The 23,319-nt window shown below is 40.9% G+C and overlaps 1 protein-coding gene across 11 annotated transcripts in view; it reads left to right on the forward strand.

Annotated features, from left to right (window-relative positions):
- Nucleotides 1-23,319, forward strand: part of ZBTB20 (zinc finger and BTB domain containing 20) — a 511,117-nt gene that overhangs the window by 75,213 nt on the left and 412,585 nt on the right. For all 11 annotated transcript variants that reach the window (XM_082221566.1, XM_082221567.1, XM_082221564.1 and 8 more), the window contains exon 2: nt 15,264-15,323. The gene's annotated coding sequence lies outside the window, so the exon portion shown is untranslated. The remainder of the gene's footprint in view (nt 1-15,263; nt 15,324-23,319) is intronic.

Genomic DNA, 23,319 nt, shown 5'->3' on the forward strand with positions numbered 1-23,319 from the left:
ATTGGCTGTAAAGTATCCACATATACCGTGGTACCTAGAATCATAGAATCATAGAGTTGGAAGAGACCACAAGGGCCATTGAGTCCAACCCCCTGCCAAGCAGGAAACACCATCAGAGCACTCCTGACATATGGTTGTCAAGCCTCTGCTTAAAGACCTCCAAAAAAGGAGACTCCACCACACTCCTTGGCAGCAAATTCCACTGTCGAACAGCTCTTACTGTCAGGAAGTTCTTCCTAATGTTTAGGTGGAACCTCGGGTTATATATGCTTCAGGTTACATACGCTTCAGGTTACAGACTCCGCTAACCCAGAAATATTACCTCGGGTTAAGAACTTTGCTTCAGGATGAGAACAGAAATTGTGCTGCGGCAGCAGCAGGAGGCCCCATTAACTAAAGTGGTGCTTCAGGTTAAGAACAATTTCAAGTTAAGAACAGACCTCCGGAATGAATTAAATACTTAACCCGAGGTACCACTGTATTGACATACAGTGCACAGTTGACACCTCCAGGCACTACAAAATAATTCTAGGTCTGGAGATAAAAGCTTTGCCAAAATAATAAATTTACCAAGCTGATAGTGCAAGCTACTTTCAGAACTGAGCCTTGAGTTAAATTAGACTCTGGACTTAGCTTCAGAACAGCCTTGAGACTAAAAACATCCATTGAAACAGAAAGTACACCACCTGCTCCATGAGTCTTGCCTTTTCTTTCCTCTCTGAACTTGTACTTTACAGGTGCACTCTTATGGAGTACCAGTCGGCTACAAGTTACAATATTTAAGCATGCCTGACTGAACGTAGCTTTGGGTTTGAATGCATGAAAGGACCAATGGCTGGCAGAAAGAGTGAGGAGAGGAGCTGGGGTCAGCCACAGGTCTTGGGGTACCCTTGACAATGTGCCTTTATGTTTCCCCACCTCCCACCCCACAATATGAGCAACAAGCCCTTGGCTCTCTCCATAGCCCTGGTGGACTTATTAGGAAACAGCAGGTAGCATTAGTGGAGCGGTGGTCATCATGCAGTACAGACGTGCACAGGTACTTAGCCAGCATTACCACCACACTCATTTATCCACAATGCAATGCCCACAACACATGTATTGTATTGTGAGATAATTAGCATAATGCAGGGGAAGTACTTGAGTGGCGGAGGCAGCACTGAAAGGAGCACTAGGCCTAAGCACCTGGATTGACTAGCCGCCATGTTGGTTTCCATGCAGTGCTCATGCATCACACTGTATTGTGGGGAAATTCACATGGCAGGGGCAGCAACAAGCCCCATTGCCCAGGTGCTGATAGTCCTGTCAGTGCCTGCCATGTGATGGTGGGCCCGGCTAGAGATCCAGCACTTGCCTAAGAATACAATGTGATGTGCTGGTGCAGGCCTGGGAGAAGCTGTAATGTTGATATTTGTTTCCCCTCCTATTACCCTCAGCTGCTTAATGCTTCTCGTTTCACTGTATTATGGGGCAATGACCATTAACCCGAGGCAGTGTAAGGTGGCATGCTAGAGAGAGGAGTAGGAGTAGGAGTAGGAGTGGATTTAGCACTTTGAATGGAAAATCCAATACAGTGGTACCTTGGGTTACATATGCTTCAGGTTACAGACTCCGCTAACCCAGAAATAGTGCTTCAGGTTAAGAACAGAAATCGTGCTCCAGCGGCAGCGGGAGGCCCCATTAGCTAAAGTGGTGCTTCAGGTTAAGAACAGTTTCAGGTTAAGAACGGACCTCCAGAACGAATTAAGTACTTAACCTGAGGTACCACTGTACTTACTTCCTTTCCGAAGGAAATTCCAAGCAGTGACACGTATAGTGGGACATGGCTCTTGGCTTTTCAGTTAAGTGAAGAGGAGAAGGAACCAGAGAGGAACTGATTCCAAGGGTTATAAAGGAATGCAACATGCAAGAGGGAAATGACTCTGGTTGGGGTGCTACAAATAACTTGAACAGTCTGACTAGTTGGTACTGTAATTCTAGTCACTTTCATATATGCCTGCTACAGTTTATGTCTATTTTGAAATGTGCAAAAATATTTGTGTGTCATTCCCAATAGAAAGCACCGTTCCCCTGCAAACCTGCCTTCTGACTGCCTGTTTACTTTAATAAACAAGTTCCCCATCTGTTACATTAAACATGTTAATATAGGTCTACAAAGTACAATGACATCTAGTGCTTAAAATACCCAAATGAAATGTCAGAGTCCAATTGCATATACAGAGTTCAAAAGTGGCAGTGTCCTGAATCCACCTCTGCTACTAAAAGGCCGTTTAATAATCCACATAAGTATCTCACAGGCGTTCTTAAGTAATTGGCATGTGTGGGACCAGATGTAGAGATACAGTTACAGCAAATCCTGGCCAAAGCTTTTTAACCACACTATCGCAACCACATTTCAACTGTGGGTTGTTGCTGCTTTTGTTTCCTCCTATGCAATCGAGCTCTGAGATTTACGGAGACATACGACTTTCTATAACAAATATCTGAGACTTGTAGCTCTTGATGAAATCAGTAAAATCCCATTGATGAAAGTAGGAACGGTTCCTCTGGCAAACCAAAACATTCCTCTAACACTGGGTATCCCAGTGTTGTAGTTTTACAATTCAGTACACAAGTGAGCTGCTGCTACCCACAGTATTCTTGTGGGCAATTACTGTGTTCATAATAAAGATATGTGTTCCTGTTCATTTAGATTCCTGTAACGACAAAAAGTTGAATAAAAGGTTTTTATGTTGTTTGTATCTATTGTTTTTCTTCTCCTTTGTATCCATGAGTTGTTGTTTCTTTAATTTACATTGCATTGTGAAGGAAACACCTTATCTTAAGTTTGTGGTTTACTCTACCATTCAAATTTTGCATTGGCACAAAAGGTTTGTTCCTCATCTGTGTTTTGGCTCTGTTTGCTATGAAGTTTATGTGCAAAACACTGAGAAGAATACTGAGCACAAATGTGTGCATTAAATAGAATTCATCTGTGTTCTTCTGTTGTTAACCGATTTCCAAGGGCTATTTTCAGCAGGGAGAACTGTTTTCTGTGCACAAAAACGAGCTGTTCTTTACAGATAAGTGTTCTATACTTTGCAGAAGTTTTTTTATATATATTATACAAAATCGAAAACATTTTAAACAACAGTTGCATAAGATAAAATATGTACAATACTGTTTTGTGTGCAGAATTCAGCATCCTATTGAGAATTCAAGCTAAGGGTCAAGGCTTCATCACTGAGGCCCAGCTCATATGTCATGGCAAACCACAGGCTTAGCAAACTATAACTTACTGTGAACAAGGAAGTGTGCTGGTATATGCTGCTCAAATCACACCACCCCTCTCCATACTGTGTTGCGCTGAGAAGAAGCAAACCAGCATGCCAGATTGGCATTATGGCTGAGCCAGCAGCACTCACAGGTGTTTTTTTTTGGGGGGGGGTCCTTATTTGGGGGAGTTATGGCATTATGCATAGTTCCAGACAATTATATGAAATAATTTATTCAAGTTGCAGAAATCTTGGTGCGGAATCTGGGTTACCTTAGTATAGATTTGTTTTATCTAGATTATAAACTACAGGCACCAAAAGAAACTAGCTAAGACAGTTTCCATTACAATATAAAGTAATTGAATTTAGAATATCAACACCCTCTATAACCTGCCTTCATCTGCCTGTAATTGAAATTTTAACAGAAAATATGAAATACAAAATGTGTAGCAAAAAGCATAGCTATTGCTTTTTTTTAAAAAAAATAAATCTATAAAGACATACCAAAATATACAAAGTTGATTTTTATAAATCAACTTTGGCTCACTCCTTTCCACATACTACTTATTTCTGAAAGGTGCATTCTGGTGTTAAATCTGTATGGCAATTTTCTAGAATTTTATAAGGTTATATTTTATCATATTTGAGGGGGGTTTTCTGTATCAATGCCATCAGCTTCCTGATTGATATGGAATCCCCCATATATGTGTGTGTGTGTATTTGAATTCCACCTATTGTGTAAAAGGGCCTTCTTTTCACAGTAGTCTGTTTTTGAGCATTGAATGAAGCATAAAAGATGTCCCGTGGACAGTTGAGAGGGATAAAATCTCCCTTTATAAACCATGGAGATTATCCTTTGATACTTGCTGTAGTGTCTGATGTGATGGGAAATGTCTGTAGAGCCCCTAGTACCTTACCCTGGACATGAAATAAATAGATTTAATAGAAAGTGAATCATGTGAGGTGGCTCGAAGTGGCCTTTCTACCCAGTTTGCTCAACTCCAGTTACTAACAGGCTTGTGACAAGAACATGAAGTTCAAGTTAATGCAGCACGCTCAATGGCTTTTCTGTAATCCCTGACCTGAATGCTTTGAGCATGTACCTAACCGTTGCTTTTTTTTTGTTTTTTGCCAACAATTGAGAGTAGAGGAGAGAGCTTTGCACATGCACTCAGAGTTTGGCACTTCAGGAATAATAGTCTGCTCATGTCTAGAAGGACAAATAGATCTCCTTTAGAAGTGAGAAAATGGGTTATTGTGAGTGAAAGCTGCAGTATACCATTGTGTGCTCTCCAGTGAACTGTTTCCCATGACGTATGTGGCAAGAGTGCTAAAATGTCTTACCCTGCTCTATATTGGTTGCAATGAAATTTCAGAAATAACAAAATCTTCATTTGCTTATACTAAAAAATGAGTGCACCCATGAAAAATATTTGCAAGGCTCACCAATTCAATATTATTGTGGTGTTAAGCACACATGGACTTGAGATTATATTTTAAAGATACATTCAAGTTTCCTGATTTTATTATGCTGTTTGTTGTTCATATTTTTTTTATTTTCCCCTATCTACTTGTTTAAGACAAGCTATTTTGATCCTCTGTCTTTCCAAAATGCCATTTATTTATTTATTAATAATATTCATATATGCAGTCTCAGTAATTTTTTCCTATTAATGTAAAGTTCAGGTTTTGTGCTGCTGACACATGCACATCCTTTCCAGTCTTAAATGACACAAAAGTGAATTAAGAAGGGAATTAATTAAAGTGACAGCCCAATCCCCTGCATTTTAAGTACCTCCCACTGAGGTCAGTAGAGTTTAGTTCCAAGTAAGCAGGCATAAGTTTGCAGCCTAAATGCCAATCTGACACCACTTTCCCCTGCAATAAACATGATCACAATCAATTAATTTATGGCAACTTTCAGAGGGCCAGCTTGTTTCCTTCCTCTCCTCTGCAGTCCTCTGCACTCCCCTCAAAGCTACTCCTTTGCTGGTTGGGGGACCCTCTGAAATGGCATTGGATGCAGTTTGAGGGGCTACAGTGAGAGGGGGAAATTGGAAATCAGTGGGACATTGAACAAGCTCAGGCACTTTACTTTATATCGTAAACAGCCCTGTGATCCTCAGATGAAGGGTAGTATAGAAATGTATAAATGAATGAATGAATGAATAGGTACTTGCCTAGGGTACCATTGGACCCATGACATCCAAACATCTTTCTCCCATTTGATAACAATACTCCTTTTGAACCTTTCACAGGCTCATATCTAGGAGCTGGACTTGACTTACAGAGCTCCTGTTTAGAGTGAGCCAGAATTGATGAATAAGGACTTTTGATGTTCTGATATACCGTATTTTTCGCTCTATAACACGCACCCGACCATAACACGCACGTAGTTTTTAGAGGAGGAAAATCCGTAGGCATGCCACCCATAGGCATTCCCTCCATAACACGCACAGACATTTCCCCTTACTTTTTAGGAGGAAAAAAGTGAGTGTTATGGTGCAAAAAATACGGTAACTCGTACCAGATTTGAACTCTCAAATGATTTGCTTGGACTGTTGTAGACCATTATTTGTCTCATGTTTTTGAACCGCCGACCTATGAGGCCAAATTTGGCCCAACAGGCCCTTTTCCTTAAACACACACAAACATGTGCCCCAGTATTGACGTCATATATGACGGTGTGGGTCTGGTAGAAATTAGCTGGATCGGCTCTCACGCAGCTGATGTCTTTAGAAAGCAGGATTGAACACTCAGAGCATCAGTTTAGGGGATGCAACCTGCAAATGCTAAAATGTTTGCATGCTGTAACTTTCATAAAATAAAAATATTTACCTTGCTTATTGTTCTGTTGCTTCCTGTATGGTGTGTGGAACCCTTGGACCAAAGCACTTTTGATGTGCCCCTACCACATGACTACTCACAGTGAACAAAAAGAAGTACCTCTCCTGAATACATTAAATCCCAGACAGGTTATGTAGGAGCCAATGAAACTTTTGAACCCTGAAACAATTTATAACATGGCAAACCAATCTTGGAGACAGCAAATTCTCTACATACTCTTTGACATTGTTCTGAACTGGCTTGTATAATCGTAACAGCTTCCTTTAAGAAAACCAAAACCTTAATGCGCTACCACAGTGTGTGACTATAGCATCTGGATTACCTGTAGCAATTATCATTTAACATTTAAAATACTAGTTATTTTAGCATACAGAGTTTTATATTTGAGAATATGTCCCCAAGCACTGCTCTTGAAGCAGAAAGAGGTGGCAGAACCCTCTCGTTGTACCACTCCATAGTATATATAGGGGGTCACTTCTTTTTTGTTTAAAGCTCCTTCACCTTAATATTCTCCCTGATGCCGTAACTTTCTGTTTGAATGGAATGGTTTTGCTTTGCATGGGTTTGGTTCTACATGAAGGAAGCATTTCAAAACGGTGCTCATTCCCCCAGGGTCTTTAATGACCCATTCCATTTTGTGGCTTTAGGATTATTTCACCTCTTTAGTTAATGTTCGCTCATTCGCATGGACATGCACATGATTAAAGTGTGGATGGAAGGGGACAGAAGATGGCAAACTGCAACCCAACAATGTTGTGCATATTGTGACCCCCTTCACTTTCCAACCTTGTGTGATTGGGGATCATGCTTTATCTGGGCTCCCACTCATGCAAAAGGTTCTGTTTATGTTCATGTGAATGTGACAAGAAGTCCCATGCAGAACTTCTGTTCTCAGCACAATAATATCAGGGACTGAACATATGTGGCAATGTGCATGGGAACACTGGGGCATAGTTTGCCTAGTGAATGGATACAGAACTCACGTGTGCCTGAGCACGCCTGTTCTGTTGCCTGTGCAGAGCAGAATATCCAGTGAACACTGTTACTATGAAGAGTATATTCTTCAACATTTCCCAAATATTTTCAGAATGAACACAAGTGTTTTGTAGCAAGGTGGTAGAGCACATGCCTTGCATCCAAAGGTCCCAGGTTCAATCCCTGATGTCTCCAGGAAGGGCTGGGAAATGAACCCCTTCCTGCCTGGAACCCTGGTGAGCCATGTGTCTCTGTGTCAACAGTGCTGAGCTACATGGTCTGACTTAGAATATTAGGAATATAAGAACCAGTTTATGCTGAGGTCCACCTCTGAGGGTCTTCTGGCGGTTCCCTCACTGCAAGAAGTGAAGTTGCAGGGAACCAGGCAGAGGGCCTTCTCGGCAGTGGTGCCCTCCCTGTAGAATGCCCTCCTATCAGATGTCAAGGAGGTAAAGAACTACACAACTTTTAGAAGACATCTGAAGGCAGCTCTGTATCAGGAAATTTTAAATGTTTGATGGTTTATTATGTTTTTGTATATACTTGAGCCTGCCCAGATGGTGGTGTATAAATAATAAAGTTGTTGTTGTTGTTATGAGGGAGAATATATCAGGGTGCATGGCCTTCATTGGTGAAGCATTTTCTAATGATTTTCAAGCTTTTTAAGGTTTTTAAAGTGAATTCTTGCTTGCCTTTCTGCAAAACAGAACCTTTGAGAACAGAAAATGTCCCACCTTCAATAAGGGTCCCTCACACATTTTCCAGTTGTGCATTTGAAGTACTACAATAATTACTACTGCAATACATGTTTCCTTCAGTTGTTATTGTACAACATCTGTTTCTGACCTTTATTAGCTTCCCCCCCCCCATATACCGTAGCTTCTTAAGGAAATCACTGCTTCAAAATATACTTTTGCATTCTGCAGAAATATGGTGTAATGATGGCTGTACTGAAAGAATGATGCACTTGCAAAACAAGTTTGGTATGCAGAGCAAGTGGCACTTGCAAATGTTGGATACTTGAACAATGCTTACTTCTGTGCCTCAAAACACGCTGAAGTAGAAACTTGGACAGTGGCAGCGTGGAGTTAACAAAAATGCTGTGTGTGTGTGTGTGTGTACATATAATGCTTTCTAAAGGAATTGTTTTGCATTCTTAAAGAAAGCACGTATTTCATGCTCTAAAAGTCTGAGGTTTGTAGTTGAAAAAGATTAAGTAAATAATTCAGGATGCGACGTGTTTACCTGTTAATAATTAAGCAGGTTGGTCTGTGTACTTTTTATAGACTTTAGATTTTTATTTTATTTTATTTATTTCTGCCTCATGTGTGCTGATTTTTAAGTTAACGAATCTTCTTCCACGAGAGGAGAGAGTGAAAGGGGGGATATAAGAACTGAACCCCACTAGCTCTGCATTGTCATGGAAATGTTATTTCTCCCACTCATTTAGTTAGAACGGAGAGCTGATAGAACCTTTTCCACCCTTGACTCTGTTCACAAGAATGGCTTTTAAAAAAAAATAACAACAACAATACAACCACCACCATCTTACCGATTTTAATAATACACTTATTAATAATACATTCAGTCCCACATAAAGTAGAATTTATTGATTTTTTAGATGTTATTGTGCTATAAAAAGTTAACATTAAACTCCACAATGAACATACTAAAGGAAAATTCATGATGAGAGATACTTGTGAATTTTCTGTGTAGAAAGACAACATAAAATAAATAAGAATACGTTGAATATCTTCTCTGTCTGAAGCTAAAAAGGACTAGGCCTCACCAGAAGCTGGATGAGAAATTTGCTGGGAACTCGCACTGTACTGAGCCCCTAGGAGGAAAGGCAGAACACTAATGTAACAAATAAGTGAAATACTACCCCACTGGAAAAACAATAACAAATTTCCATTAATCTTAATAGAGTCAGAATTGTGTCTCTTATCAGTTTTGCTATGTAGATATAGGATTAAGTTTTCAAAAAGGCCCCAGGATAACAGAGTATTCTGTCTTTATCCCTTCTGGCTGTGCTAGGGTAATCCAGGACTGATAGCATGAGTGAATGATACCCCCTTGTCAACAAAAGCTGTACTGTGTTTCCATCTGTGGCAATTTGGCACTTCTCTTTGAGGCTGAAAGGTGGTTTGTTCTACATACTCCATTTAAAGCTTGCTTTTTATGCTATACCTACAAATACCAGGGGGTCAACTAAGGCCAGTTTGATTTTGCCGTGTCAATATTCCAACCCCGCCCCCCTTCTCCCCGGCTAACTAGACATAGATAAACTGTCAACTAATTTGATATGTAACACCTAATAACTTTCAGTTACTGTTGACACAGGCTGAATGTGAAATTGCAGCTTACCAGGGAAAATTTTAGTTTCCCCCTTCACACAATTTCTACCTCAAAATGCAGGCCTTTCTTGTGTGTTTCTCTTGCTCTCTCTACACTGCTACTGTGCTACAATGATACACATAATGCAGCAAAATTAGAATAAAACCTTTAACAAAATACTCTCTCCTCCCCCCTTTAAAACGCATGTGTGTGTTTTAAGGGAAGAGCTACCAAACTAGGTCTTTGAAAGCATGTTCTGATTATTATTTTTTAAAACTGTATTGAAGTAGTTTTTAAAGGTTGCACAGAAAGAATGAAGATAGATATTTAGAAGGAGCAAATTCCACATTTCTACGTTACTGCAGCTAGTGCTTTTTGGGAGGTGGGGTGGGGAAATTAGATATTGGTACTCTCATACTGATTAAAATGTCATGGGTGCCAGGGCAAAATGGCCGCTGTGGGCAGCAAAAAAAGAGGTGCTGGTACTCTACCAGTGAGTATTGTCACAAAAAAGCCCTGATTCCATTTGAAGGTCTCATGCCCAGCATCTACCATGGTACATCTTGCATTGATACGCTGTCAATTTAATGTGCATAAATAAAATGTCCCACAAATTGCTCAGTTTATTGCTTGGGTTCTTGGTTGTAGGAAGTGTCACTTAGAAAACTTCCTTTTGCTGTTCAGATTTTGTACCTTTTGACTTTTTTTTAAAAAAAATCCCTGGCTAATTTGGTAACAATTTATGGCTAACTATACCAAAAGAAACTGAAATAATTCGGTGGGGACTGAATGTTGGTCATCAGTATGTTTCGAGTTTGAAGAGCAGTAGTTTATGAGAAGAGACTTAACATGCTTTGTGTTTGTGTCTTGTACACCATACTGCCTTGTGTACTGTGTAAGGCCTCATCCACATTCTTGCTTGTTCTGCGCCTAGAGAGCACAGGCCCGAGTGGTTTTTTGTTTGCCCCACAGCTTTCCCCAGGGAAAACCCAATTGCTGTTTGGTCCAATTCAGTGGTAAACTTCAGGTTTTCCTGGAGGAAAGTGGCAGGGCAAACGGAAGCGTGGGCAAGCGGTGGGGACAATTTAACAGTTGTATAATACACAGACCATAATTCAACTAGATTTAGAGCCAGTGTGGTGTAGTGGTTAAGAGCGGTAGACTCGTAATCTGGTGAACCGGGTTCGCGTCTCCGCTCCTCCACATGCAGCTGCTGGGTGACCTTGGGCTAGTCACACTTCTGTGAAGTCTCTCAGCCCCACTCACCTCACAGAGTGTTTGTTGTGGGGGAGGAAGGGAAAGGAGAATATGAGCCGCTTTGAGACTCCTTCGGGTAATGATAAAGCAGGATATCAAATCCAAACTATTATGTTTTGATGCTCACAATGCTTGAATATGGCCACAGAGTGAATCATGATGTGAGGTTCTGCCTACTGTGATACACACATTTTCAGTATTTTGGTTCCAACTAAATTTGTGTTAAATGTGGACTATTTTGAGGTGTGTGTGTGTATAATATTTCTATATATGAACCATATTGTGCTCTTCTTTATGCCTTCTAATAAAGCTTGGTAGGGATGGTGATGGGGGAGAGAAAAAGTTGTAACTACCTCTTTACAACCATAGTGGCATCTCACTTATATCTAGGGCAAATTTAAATAACACATTAGTACTTGAAGTGAAAGGTTAAGCTTATCTCCATTTCTCTTGGTCAAATTGCAGTATGCTGAAAAAACTTTTTATCAGTGTAGCAAGTAAAGGTCAGAAGTACTTGCCATTTAATTACGCCACTCAACCTTATTTTTGGCAGTAGTAAATGAAAAAAAAATATGAGAAGAAAACCAGACAAGTTTTTATTTGGTGTGTTTTTTTTAAGTGCCATTTAGCCTGTTGGTTCCGTTTGTGTTAAAGAAACGCTAGGGCTCCATCTGCACTATGCATTTACATTTTCCCAGTATTCCAGTGTCCCATGGGAAAACGCATTTGAAATTGAGGGAGTTTCCAGGATACTTTGTCAAGTGAAAAGGGGGCAGCTATCAGTTATCCAAAGAAAGGAGTGAGCAAGATAAGCTGGGCTTTTGCAAGCCTTTGGATGAGCCTAGAATAATTCTCTGAAGTTAAGTTTACTCTAACTTGTGACTGGTGCATGTGTAAACATTTTTTTTGTTTTTGCTTTGGTATTGCTTACTTTAGTAAAAAATCATTTTTTTGTTAGCTAATATTTTGGTTAACATCTAAATATACATCTATATGTACATGGTGACACCATTTAGATATGATCAGCTATCTCAGACTTTTTGAAGTTAAATATCTGAATGCTTCAGACATATATTTATATTACATTTTCTAACTGTTATATACTTGAGTGAGCATAATGTTGAAATGGCGTATCTGTATACATGTTTTGAATTAAAAGCTCTATGCTTTCCATCCTGGGTTTGGAGCTGAAAAGACTGCCTTAAATGACAGGGAAATGTGACCTTCTTTTGGACCTCAATACCATTTAACCATGGTATCATTCTAAGTCTGTGAGTTGGGGTTGGGATCACTCAGTTGCAGTGGTCGTGCTCCTCTCTTATGGGAATAGATATATTTAATGCTTCATGGTTTGACTGCATTCAGACAGCATTTCGTTCTTAAGTTTGTTTCTTTATCTGTTCATTTTTGCATTTTATGTGGTCTTTCACATGATGCAAAGGCCATTTCTGGAAATCTCGTAGAATCTAGTGGAAGTTTAGCACCCATTTCTGCATTCCTTGTTGTTCTGGAAAAAAATACGTTTTGCAACTGCATTACCTTAGAAAATTGTGACAGTTTACATTTATGAAATTTGGAGGACTATAAAGGCATAGAGTCCTTTCCCACCATTTAAATTTTAGTGTGACATGTCAGTATATTGATTAAGAAAAAATAAAAAAAAAATCCTTCCAGTAGCACCTTAAAGACCAACTAAGTTAGTTCTTGGTATGAGCTTTCGTGTGCATGCACACTTCTTCAGATACACTGAAACAGAAGTTGCCAGATCCTTCTATATAGTGAGAAGGTGGGGAGGGTTATTACTCAGAAGGGTGGTGGGAATGGGAGATTGGCAGATAGCTGAGATGAGCCTGTTGACGACTCTTAACGACTGCAATAGGTCTTACAGGAAAAGGCAAGGGGTGAGAAGGTGAAAAATAGCTTAGTCATGTATAATGAGATAAGAATCCAATGTCTTTGTTCAGACCAGGTCTCTCCATGGTTTTAAGTTTGGTAATGAGTTGCAATTCAGCAGCTTCTCTTTCCAGTCTATTTCTGAAATTCCTTTGTAGTAAAACAGCTACTTTGAGATCTTGTATAGAATGTCCTGGGAGATTGAAGTGTTCTCCTACTGGTTTCTCTGTTTTGTGATTCTTGATGTCAGATTTATGTCCGTTTATTCTTTGGTGTAAGGTTTGGCCTGTTTGTCCAATATAGAGAGCTGAAGGACAATGTTGGCATTTGATGGCATACACAATGTTAGACGATGAGCAATTAAATAGTCCCGAGATGGTATGTGTAATGTTGTTGGGGCCAGTAATGGTGTTGTCCGGGTGTATGTGGCAGCAAAGTTGGCATCTGGGCTTATTGCAGGCTCTGGTGCCAGTGTCTGTGTTAAGTCCTTTGGAATTTCAGAAATAGACTGGAAAGAGAAGCTGCTGAATTGCAACTCATTACCAAACTTAAAACCATGGAGAGACCTGGTCTGAACAAAGACATTGGATTCTTATCTCATTATACATGACTAAGCCATTTTTCACCTTCTCACCCCTTGCCTTTTCCTGTAAGACCTATTGCAGTCATTAAGAGTCATCAACAGGCTCATCTCAGCTATCTGCCAATCTCCGATTCCCACCACCCTTCTGAGTAATACCCCTCCCCACCTTCTCACTATATAGAAGGATCTGGCAACTTCTGTTTCAGTGTATCTGAAGAAGTGTGCATGCACACGAAAGCTCATACCAAGAACTAACTTAGTTGGTCTTTAAGGTGCTACAGGAAGGAATTTTTTTTATTTTGACTATGGCAGACCAACACGGCTACCTATCTGTAACTTGATTAAGAAAGCCACAGTTCCATTACACCAAGGTAGTGCTATGTAAAAGGCGTGCTAGAAATTGGGGCGGAACTGCTATCATTATAACCAATAAACCCAACACAACAAAACCCATGTCTGAATGCAGCCTTAGTCTTGTCTTCCAAGCTGTTCGTCAAATTGCTGAGAGAGATCATCAGAAATCTGTAGTTCAGTGTCACAGTGAACATATTTCCACTTCCTCCAATCCAGGTGTGGCAAATGCATACCCTCCAACATTCCAGTAAGGCAAATCAGGACATGACCTCGACTTAAGCCCAGCCCCTCTCACTCAGGCCCCATCTCCTCTCTCTTGGCTCCCTCCCTCAGGGCTCAACCCTGCCCCATCCGGAAGCTAGTGCTGCTTCCGGAAGGCGAGAATATAGCACCCAAAAAAAAGTGTGTCTTTTGGTTCCGCAGGAGCCAAAATGGGACATCCCAGGATGGAATCAGGAGCTGGGTGTGTGTTTCTGTAAATTCGGGATGTTCCGCTTAAAACAGGACAGTTGCGCGATATGTAAATAGATTGCCTGGATGTGTTTATTCAGGCAGTTTTGTGCTGGATGAAGAGAACACATTCAAGTTCAGCCTGGGCAGAAAGAAGGTATTCATGATGAGGATTGTAATGACTCCAGAGTTAGATGTTTTGGATGGGGCCACCCTCCCACTTAAGGATTAGTTGTGAGCCTAATAGTTAAATGGAGTTTCTTGGAAAAGCTACAGGTCTGGATCCAAAGAATGGCACAGTTATTTCACAATGTGTCCAAGGAAGGGTTCAACTTGTGTTCCTCAAACAGCATTTTTCTATGCTGCATGGCAAACATTTTTGAAACTGAGGAGTTTCACAAGTAGTTTGTGATGATATTGGGTCTGCTTTTCAAAGTAAAAAACTTGTTTAAAAAGCCACTCAGCACAAACAGGACCCATGGCACACCTAAAACAGTTCTTACTGAGTAATTCTAAGCTTCTCACTGCAAAATCTCTTTTATATAGACTTGACTTAGGACTTACTTTAAACATAATTTATATATTAGGATTGTATTAATTTTATCTGAAAGTAAGTTCCAAAAGAATAAAGTTAAAAAATAATAATTTTACCCTTTTACTTTTGGCTGTGTGCTTTTAAAATAATAATCCTTACGGAATGAAAGAAAAAAAACTTCTAATACCTTCTTAAGTTCACACTTGAGACATTTCTGAAGTTTCACCAGTTAATACAAAGCCATTTGTAACTTACAGAAATTCTAAAAGCATTAGACACTTGGTTTTTTAAAAATAGATTTTTTAAAATGTGCAGTTTTTAGCTCCTAAATTATTAAAAGTATTTACTTGCAACATTCCTCATAAATGCATCTCTAGGCTAAGAGAGAGTGCTAAAATGTTCATTATTGCAGGCAATTACTTTTGTTCTTAATAGAGAAAGAAACCTCACTTTTACTGAAAAATGAGTGGCAATTTTATCCATGGATCTATTGACACTTCCATATTGTGATGCCATATGTAATTTCTCCCCCCCCCAAAAAAAAAAAAATATTATAAAGGCAGTATGGTGACTATTAGTGTCATACTTGCGTGCTTATCACCTGCACTGTAACTGTGAATGTTTGGGTGTTTTGTCTTATTTAAACAGATGGCTATATGTTGATGTATATACACAATAAGGTGCCTACTTACAGCTAAATGCTTAGTCACTTGAATGTTATGAAAATGAAAGACGTTCGAGAAGATTACTAAACCCAAGTCTTTTCTTTTCTTTTCAGCAACACAGAAAAGAAGTGTTAGGAATTGCTTTTACCCCCTTTGGTATCCGACGAAGAAAGGTAACATTAACTTGAATATTGAAAATAATTAAGAAGTTATTAAAACTTCTAAATGCTGTGTGGTTGTTATAATGCTGTTAGGGTCTGTTTGTTTGTTTTTTAAAAAGCCTGTGTTTATTGGGTACAGAGGCATTTTAAAATGTCAGGGACTGATCACAAAAATCTTAATCTCGAGATGGTAGAGTTCTCCCCAGTGCACCCTGGATTAATATACAGTTGCACCTTGGAAGTTGAACGAAATCCATTGTGGAAGACCGTTCGACCTCCAAAATGTTTGAAAACAAAAGCACGGCTTACGATTGGCTGCAGGAAGCTCCTGCAGCCAATCGGAAGCCCCACCAAACATTTGGCTTCCAAAAGAACGTTCAGAAACCGTCTGGAACAGTCACTTCCAGGTTTCAGTCGTTTGGGAGCCAAAACATTTGAGAACTAGGTTGTTCGAAAACCAGGGTACAACTGTAGTAATGATCAACGTTCCTCCCCCCGCCCAAAATCAGGAGACCTGGGTCATCTTTTTGTGTCAATCCAAGACATAGAAATATGACCCAGTCCTTCTCTTTTTAAAGCAGCCCCCTATTCAGTGTATTATCAGTGTAGTGGAGATCTTTGCCCTCACCTTTAAAAAAGGCACACTATGAGGACTTTGCAAAATGAAGTCAGAAAAAAACTCTTAATATCATAGTTTAAAAAAATAAGAGCATTCAAATTATTGTAATGCTGGCTGAAATGAGCACTGACATCATAGTCCCTTGAACATATATGCCCATTATTCCATTATAATCACAGAATTAAAAGCAGCAGACCTTGCTAGTTTCCTGTATGGTGTAATTATACATGTTTCAGAAGTTATTTGGAGTACTGAATCTTGGCCAGGTGATTTTTAAATTATTTGTAGCGTTGCAAATTTTTGTTAAATGTCACCCAGGCTTTGTTTGGGCTCTTTCTTGTGGATGGACTTAGCACCGCTGAACCGTGGTTTAGTGTGTTGTGTAAATGCAGCCTTTTATGTATTCAGCCTCTCCTCCATTTTGCCTTTGAAATATGAAATGATGAATTAAGGCAAACACAATACTTGCATCGGCAGCATCCTTCAGTCTGGAAAGTCAGCCCCCTGTCCTCAAGTAAGAGGCCACCCATACTTTATTTTATGTCAATCTATTGAAAGCCATGGATCAGCTTTATTAGTCATCACTGAAAAAAGTGTGTGTGAGGTTGTAAGCAAAATAATAATATCCATTGCTAATATCGAAATGCACAATCCATTCATAGGTTGTTAGGAACATTTTTTTTTTATTCTTGTGTTATATATTGTTTTATGAATTGTCCTTTGTTGAAGGATGGCTTAGAAATGTTTAAAATGGTTTGTGTGTATAATTTATCTCCCTTTGTATTTACGTAAAGGTGGGGAGCATAGCTAGCAGTAGATAAGAGCACGTTTTTTGTTCATTTTTGCCAAGTGGTGCAGAGGAGAACATTAATTAGCTAAAGTATTGGTTGTAACACTGCTTGAAAACAAATAATTAAGTACTGCTCTTTAGTAGGTTTATGCCTACTAAATGTAGCCCTAGGAGTGAGATTTTCTGAAGTCCCATTTAAATAAAACAACATCCCAATGATCCTAGATGCCAGTGAAACCTTAAGGTTCACCTCTAGCGCCTGAATTATGTGTTGATATGAAGGAGTTGGACTCTGGTTTATAATTTCTTAGAATTCCACAGCCCAGCTATTTTTATTTAGTTGTACTGAACATTATTTTGATTTAACTGTGTAAGAGATTCACATATTTTTTTTGTATCCACAAACAGTACATTCAAGTGCAGAATGTTAAAACTGTCAGCAATCTTTAAATCAAACTCCTGCAGTAATGTGCATTTGAAACTCCAGCAGCTCACCAATTTGGCACCAAGCTTGCTCAGGATAGTGTAAAACTGTTTAACCTCTTTCTCGTCTTTCATTCCCTTTCCTTTATTTGGACGTAATTACTGGAGTGGGGCTGTGGGGCTTGAGAATTCATATAGCAGAAGCAGAGAGAGGAAACTGCAGGGAAACTATAAATCTGTGTGTAATATTGAGCTGCAATGTATGCTGAATGCTAGGAGATAGCTGTCATGTGAGTGTTTAGGGAAGAAGGCGTCCAGTTTTCCCGACTCTTCTAATCAACCTTTTCCATGACTTTCAAGCTTTCAAGCCTGCGGGGATGGTAAATGCAAACTCCTAATTCCACATGCTTTTTCAGTTTAATTTTTATGGGTCTTACTTTGTGTTTAATTTCCTATACTGTTAATTAAAGGAGCCTTAATGAGTACAATCAAATGGACAGACAGGACTTTTACAGCTTCAAGTTTAAACTACAGAGATATTTTTAAAGTTGGAAGTGTATTTATTGCCTCATCTACATTTCTGTTTTTACTAACTTCTTTAAATAAAAACAAAAACAAGAGACCATTAATATCAACCAATCTCATTTCCCTTTCCCCTTCTTTTATTTATATTTCCGCCAACCAAAAGTATAAGGATGACCTGCCTGTTTGTGTACCCATTAAATCGAATAATGCAGTAGCCAAATATAACAATTGGATGGGATATTGGGCAGGTTTGTGAGCAAGATTTTAAATGAGGAGAAACAAAAAAAGTGAGGAGTTCCGTGAAATGTTATCCTAACTTTGATTATCTATAAATCCATATATTGCACTATATGCTGAACAATAGGAGAAATCAGTAATATCTTTTGCTGTAACCTTCATCCACTATGGTTAATTTGGTGTTTATGTACGGTATGTGTTTTTAATTGACAGCACTTTGCTTTCATTGTAACTCTTTAAATTTCAGTGTGTTTCCTTTTTAAAATCTGCTTCCTTCCATGCACGTATATCATATAGAGTATTCCAATATACAGTGGTACCCCGCAAGACGAATGCCTCGCAAGACGGAAAACCCGCAAGACGAAAGGGTTTTCTGTTTTGGAGGCGCTTCGCAAGACGAATTTCCCTATGGGCTTGCATCGCAAGACGAAAGCCCATAGGGAAATGCTGGCGGTCGGGAGCAAAGACTTTCGCCCAGAGCCGGCCTTCAGAAGAGGACCTCTTCTGAAGGCCGGCGGGGGGCAAAAGTCTTTGCTCCCCCCCGCCTGCCTTCCCCCCCCCGCCTGCCCCGGGCGATCTTAAAATGCTGGCAGGCGGGAGCGAAGCGTTCCCTCCAGACCCCCAGCATTTTAAAATCTCCAAGGGACAGCAGAGAAGTCTCTGTCCCGGGGAGATTTTAAAATGCTGGGGGTCGGGAGCGAAGCGCTGCCGACCCCCAGCATTTTAAAATCTCCCTGTGTCCCGGGAAGGTTTTAAAATGCTGGGGGTCGGGAGCGAAGCGCTGCCGACCCCCAGCATTTTAAAATCTCCCCGTGTCCCGGGAAGGTTTTAAAATGCTGGGGGTCGGGCGCTGGGGGTCGGCAGCGCTTCGCTTCCGACCCCCAGCATTTTAAAACGCTGTTCCGAAGGGGGGGCGGGGACACCTGCCCCAGCCGCCCCACTTCGGAAAGCTGTTCCGAAGTGGGGAGGGGGGGCGGGGACACCTGCCCCAGCCGCCCCACTTCGGAAAGCTGTTCCGAAGTGGGGAGGGGGGGCGGGGACACCTGCCCCAGCCGCCCCACTTCGGAAAGCTGTTCCGAAGTGGGGAGGGGGGCGGGGACACCTGCCCCAGCCACCCCACTTCGGAAAGCTGTTCCGAAGTGGGGAGGGGGGGCGGGGACACCTCCCCAGCCGCCCCACTTCGGAAAGCTGTTCCGAAGTGGAGGGGGGGCGGGGACACCTGCCCCAGCCGCCCCACTTCGGAAAGCTGTTCCGAAGTAGGGCGGGGGGGCGGGGACACCTGCCCCAGCCGCCCCACTTCGGAAAGCTGTTCCGAAGTGGGGAGGGGGGTGGGGACACCTGCCCCAGCCGCCCCACTTCGGAAAGCTGTTCCGAAGTGGGGCGGGGGGCGGGAACACCTTCTGAAGGCGGGCAGGGGGCGAAAGTCTTTGTCCCCCCTGCCTGCCTTCCCAGGGGCTTTTAAATCGCCCCAGACAGCGGAGAAGTCCTCCGCTGTCCGGGGCGATTTTAAAATGCCGCCCGCCAGCATTTTAAGATCGCCCCGGACTGCGGAGAAGTCCTCCGCTGTCCCAGGGTTTTTTAAAATGCTGGGGGTGGGAAGAAAAGCCCTTGTCCCCCCCCCCCCAGCCTTCAGAAGAGGTCGGGGGACAGACTGTCCCCGGACCTGGTCTGAAGACGGTTTCCCTAGGAACGCATTAATTGATTTTCAATGCATTCCTATGGGAAACCGTGCATGGCAAGACGAAAAAACCGCAAGACGAAGAGACTTGCGGAACGAATTAATTTCGTCTTGCGAGGCACCACTGTGTGTATATATATATATATATATATATGGGGGAGATTTTCATTTATGTAGCCAAAAAGGCTACATAAGGTATCGTCAGACTTGGGGAACCTCAAAAGTTTACAAAAGTACAAAAATCTTCAGAGAGAATAAAACCCAAACAACCTGATGAAACTGAGAGTGCTTGGTGACTGTGGAATATTCACTGGCAGTTGGGAGGAAAAATGGAAAACCATGGATTGGGAGGCAAAATGGAATAGAGTGGCTGCAATTCTGAACAACGGCACTTCATGCTGCAACATTTTGTTGCAGGTCTTGAAACTGAATTGAATTGAATTGAAATTGAAATACTTTATTGTCACTTGTTCAACTTGTATACAGTGAGATTACATGAGCACCCCTCCACTCAGCTGTCTTAGTCTTAATTCCCCTCGTTTACTGATGCACACCTACCAAACCCGAAAGTCAGTTGCCCTGTTGTTATCTTTTCATTCAGCAGCCTAACAGCACACGGATAGAAGCTGTTCTTTACCCTGTTGGTGTGACTAATCATGCTTCTATATCTTCTGCCTGAGGGCAGGAGATCAAGAAAGTGCTGGCCACCCTGAGAATTTTCCTCACTCTCCTGAGGCAAAGTTCTTCTGCTATTTCATCCAGCGGATTCACGGGACAGCCCATAATATCTTGTGCGCTATTCACCACCTTCTGTAGGTACTTTCTATCAGATTATGTCAAACCAGCGTACCACACCATGATGCAGTATGAAAGGACACTTTCTATTGTTGACTGGTAGAAGGAGATCATCAGATGTTGATTGGCATCGTTCTTCCGCAATACTCTAAGGAGATGGAGTCTCTGTTGGGCTTTCTTAACCACCTGGGTTGTATTTATTTTCCAAGTAAGGTCTTCACTGAGATTCTCCTCTCTTCCTCCAAAAGTACAACACCATCTCCTTTGTCTTGCTGATATTAAGGTGCAAGTTGTTCCCTAGGCACCATGTAGATATTTTTTGGACCTCCCCATTGCTGTGGGGTAAATAGAGGGCATGCTTGAGAATGTAAACTATGCATCTATTAGACCTGGACCAAATTAAGAATGCCCCCCCCCCTTTAGTGCTTTCACTCACATTGAAACGTTTCACCAACATTTAAAGGGAAAGGGAAATTATTTTCATGGGAAGAGAAACAAAGTGGCCGGCTTTTTAAAATCCCTCTTCTGATGTGCTTTTTGAAAATGTCTGCCAGTGCCACCATAAAAAAATTATACGCTTCCTGCTTAGTGATATTACCAGATATATAAGCAAGGTTAAGACATAGCGACTCAAACCAACTTCATTTTGTAATTTAGGAACAAATACAGCCTGAACCTTCTGCTGAATAGAAATACTGGGTCCATCTGTTCTAATAGTGACTGCATAACATCTACGTGGCATCAGTACTTGCTGTTAAATTAACTTACTTGCAGTGGTACTGAGAAATTCTAGATAGGCAGTGTCAAGAACATTGCTATGTATAGTAGGTACAGGGTAATATTAGTATGTAAACAGTGCATAAACACCACATATGCTAGTCTAAAGAGAACACTCGTCGTGGCAAAAAAATTGTTTCTAGCATGACAAACTTCTGAGAGAGAGATCAGTCTTTTACTCTTTCTGGCAGAGGATCTTCCTGCTGGCTGCTGCTTCTTTTTTAAATAACTTTTTATTTTGAATATCCAGCCAGGATTGGCAGGGCTGTCTGATGGGAAGAGGCCACCAGTGTTGCTGCTGTGGCTGCTCCTGTTCTACCTGCCATGAATAATAGCCCAGTAGGCTAGTTAATCATTACATTGAGGAAACAGGAAAAAGTTACAAAGCTGACCATTGCCCAGGGAATGTGGGCAACCACTTACAGGCTGTCGTCACAAAGTTCAGCATTGTGTGTGTGTATTTGTATTTACTCATATGCATATAAACATTTTTCAGCGTATATTCCGGTAAAGCTAACAGAGGGAGGCCAATCATTGCCTATGTTGATTTTAGGGAGGAAAAAAAGAGAGGAAAAAACTCATCCCAATGCAGAACTGCTTAATCTATTTATAAAACTCTAGTGATAGTGCTCTTTGTCAAACTCTGCTGAAGCTGAAACAGAACTACTTAAAAACAATAACACAACCCAAAATATTTTGGATTCACTTTATTTTGATGGCCCTACACTGGCAGGATTCATATAACTAGGATTCAAGAAAACAGTGAGCATATATTTAAGTTCAGTGTAATCCTGGGGTGTGTACGAAACTGGTTATTTTGTTCCCGTCATCCCTGCTCACATGCAGAGGACTGAACCAGTTGCAGGCTTAGACATTGGGAAGGATTTCTAACGTATAGATACAGTAGATTGCTAATTAACATTTATTAAGGCTTTGCCAATGAAACTATATTTGGCTCCTGTCTGATCCCTTTAAATTAGGCATAGCACAAAGCCCTGTTAGTCATATTGGAATACCTCCTTAAGCCATTAGAGCTATTTAGGACAGATAGGTATGTCCAAACTGGCTCACTGGGTGATTCAAGAGTTCTAGCATTTTGGAAGATATTTCTTCTTTCTGCGCATCATGCACAATTTTATAAAGTGTTGCTGACATCTCTCTTCGCTCCAGGTATGTGAGTGTTAAGCAAATGTTTGGCTTAGCATGTCATCCAACCTGGAATCATGGATAATGTTTCTTCTCCTCAACCATGATCTGGAACCAAGATTTGTCCTGTGATTACATACCGTCGTTAAGGAGGAGAGACCTTAACCATGATCCCTGGAGGCAGGTGAAGAAGACATTAGTTTCCTGCCTTGATCTTACTAGGCTGAACTCTCTCTCTCTCCTTCTTCCCTCCTCTTTGTCTTGCATCCTTTGCATTTTATAAATATCGTGAGCTGTTTTGAAGACTTCAGCTGTAAAACAGTATATAATCAACTAACAAACTAAACTAATGGTGGAGAAAAGCAGAGTGAAAATCAGTATATGGTGGTGGAATTTTTCTTAAATTAAATGTGGGGGTTATCTCATATGGGAGACTTTCTTAGGGAATATCTATAGAGGCTGGAAGAACAATTTTCCCCCAGTAACACTGTGTACAAGAATGTGCTAGATAAGAAAGCTCTCTCCTCCACACAAGGATGCCATTGTTTGAAGCTGTGCTGGTTCTACAGCATCCCTGCAGAACAGGTGCCTCACATTTTGCTGCACCTGAAGAGGTTTTGTAGATTAAAGTACTGTACATACAGTGCTCAGTGGCACTATTAAGGTAACAAAATGAGGTTGGGAGGGAAATTCATCTAGGAGTTGCACTCCTAGGTACAGTTAGTAAAGGGAGACAGTAACTCTCATTAAGCGTAATTAAACCTAATATTGACTGTAAACTGTTACTTACCCTTAACTTCTTTGCATATAATGTAGGAAAGGGATTAACCCAGCAGACAGACACACTAATTACAGTCTCCTTTACATTAAAAGTATGATCAGGAAGGTCTATATTCATAAATAAAACATACTAAGGGATGAGAGACTGAGAAATATGTAAATGTAATGCAGGAAAAAAGAGACCAAAGGTAAGAGAGAGAGAGAGAGAGAGAGAGAGAGAGAGAGATGGAAGAGTGGA

Source organism: Podarcis vaucheri, assembly GCF_965113315.1.
Source record: "Podarcis vaucheri genome assembly, chromosome: 4".
NCBI classification, from domain to species: Eukaryota; Metazoa; Chordata; class Lepidosauria; order Squamata; family Lacertidae; genus Podarcis; species Podarcis vaucheri.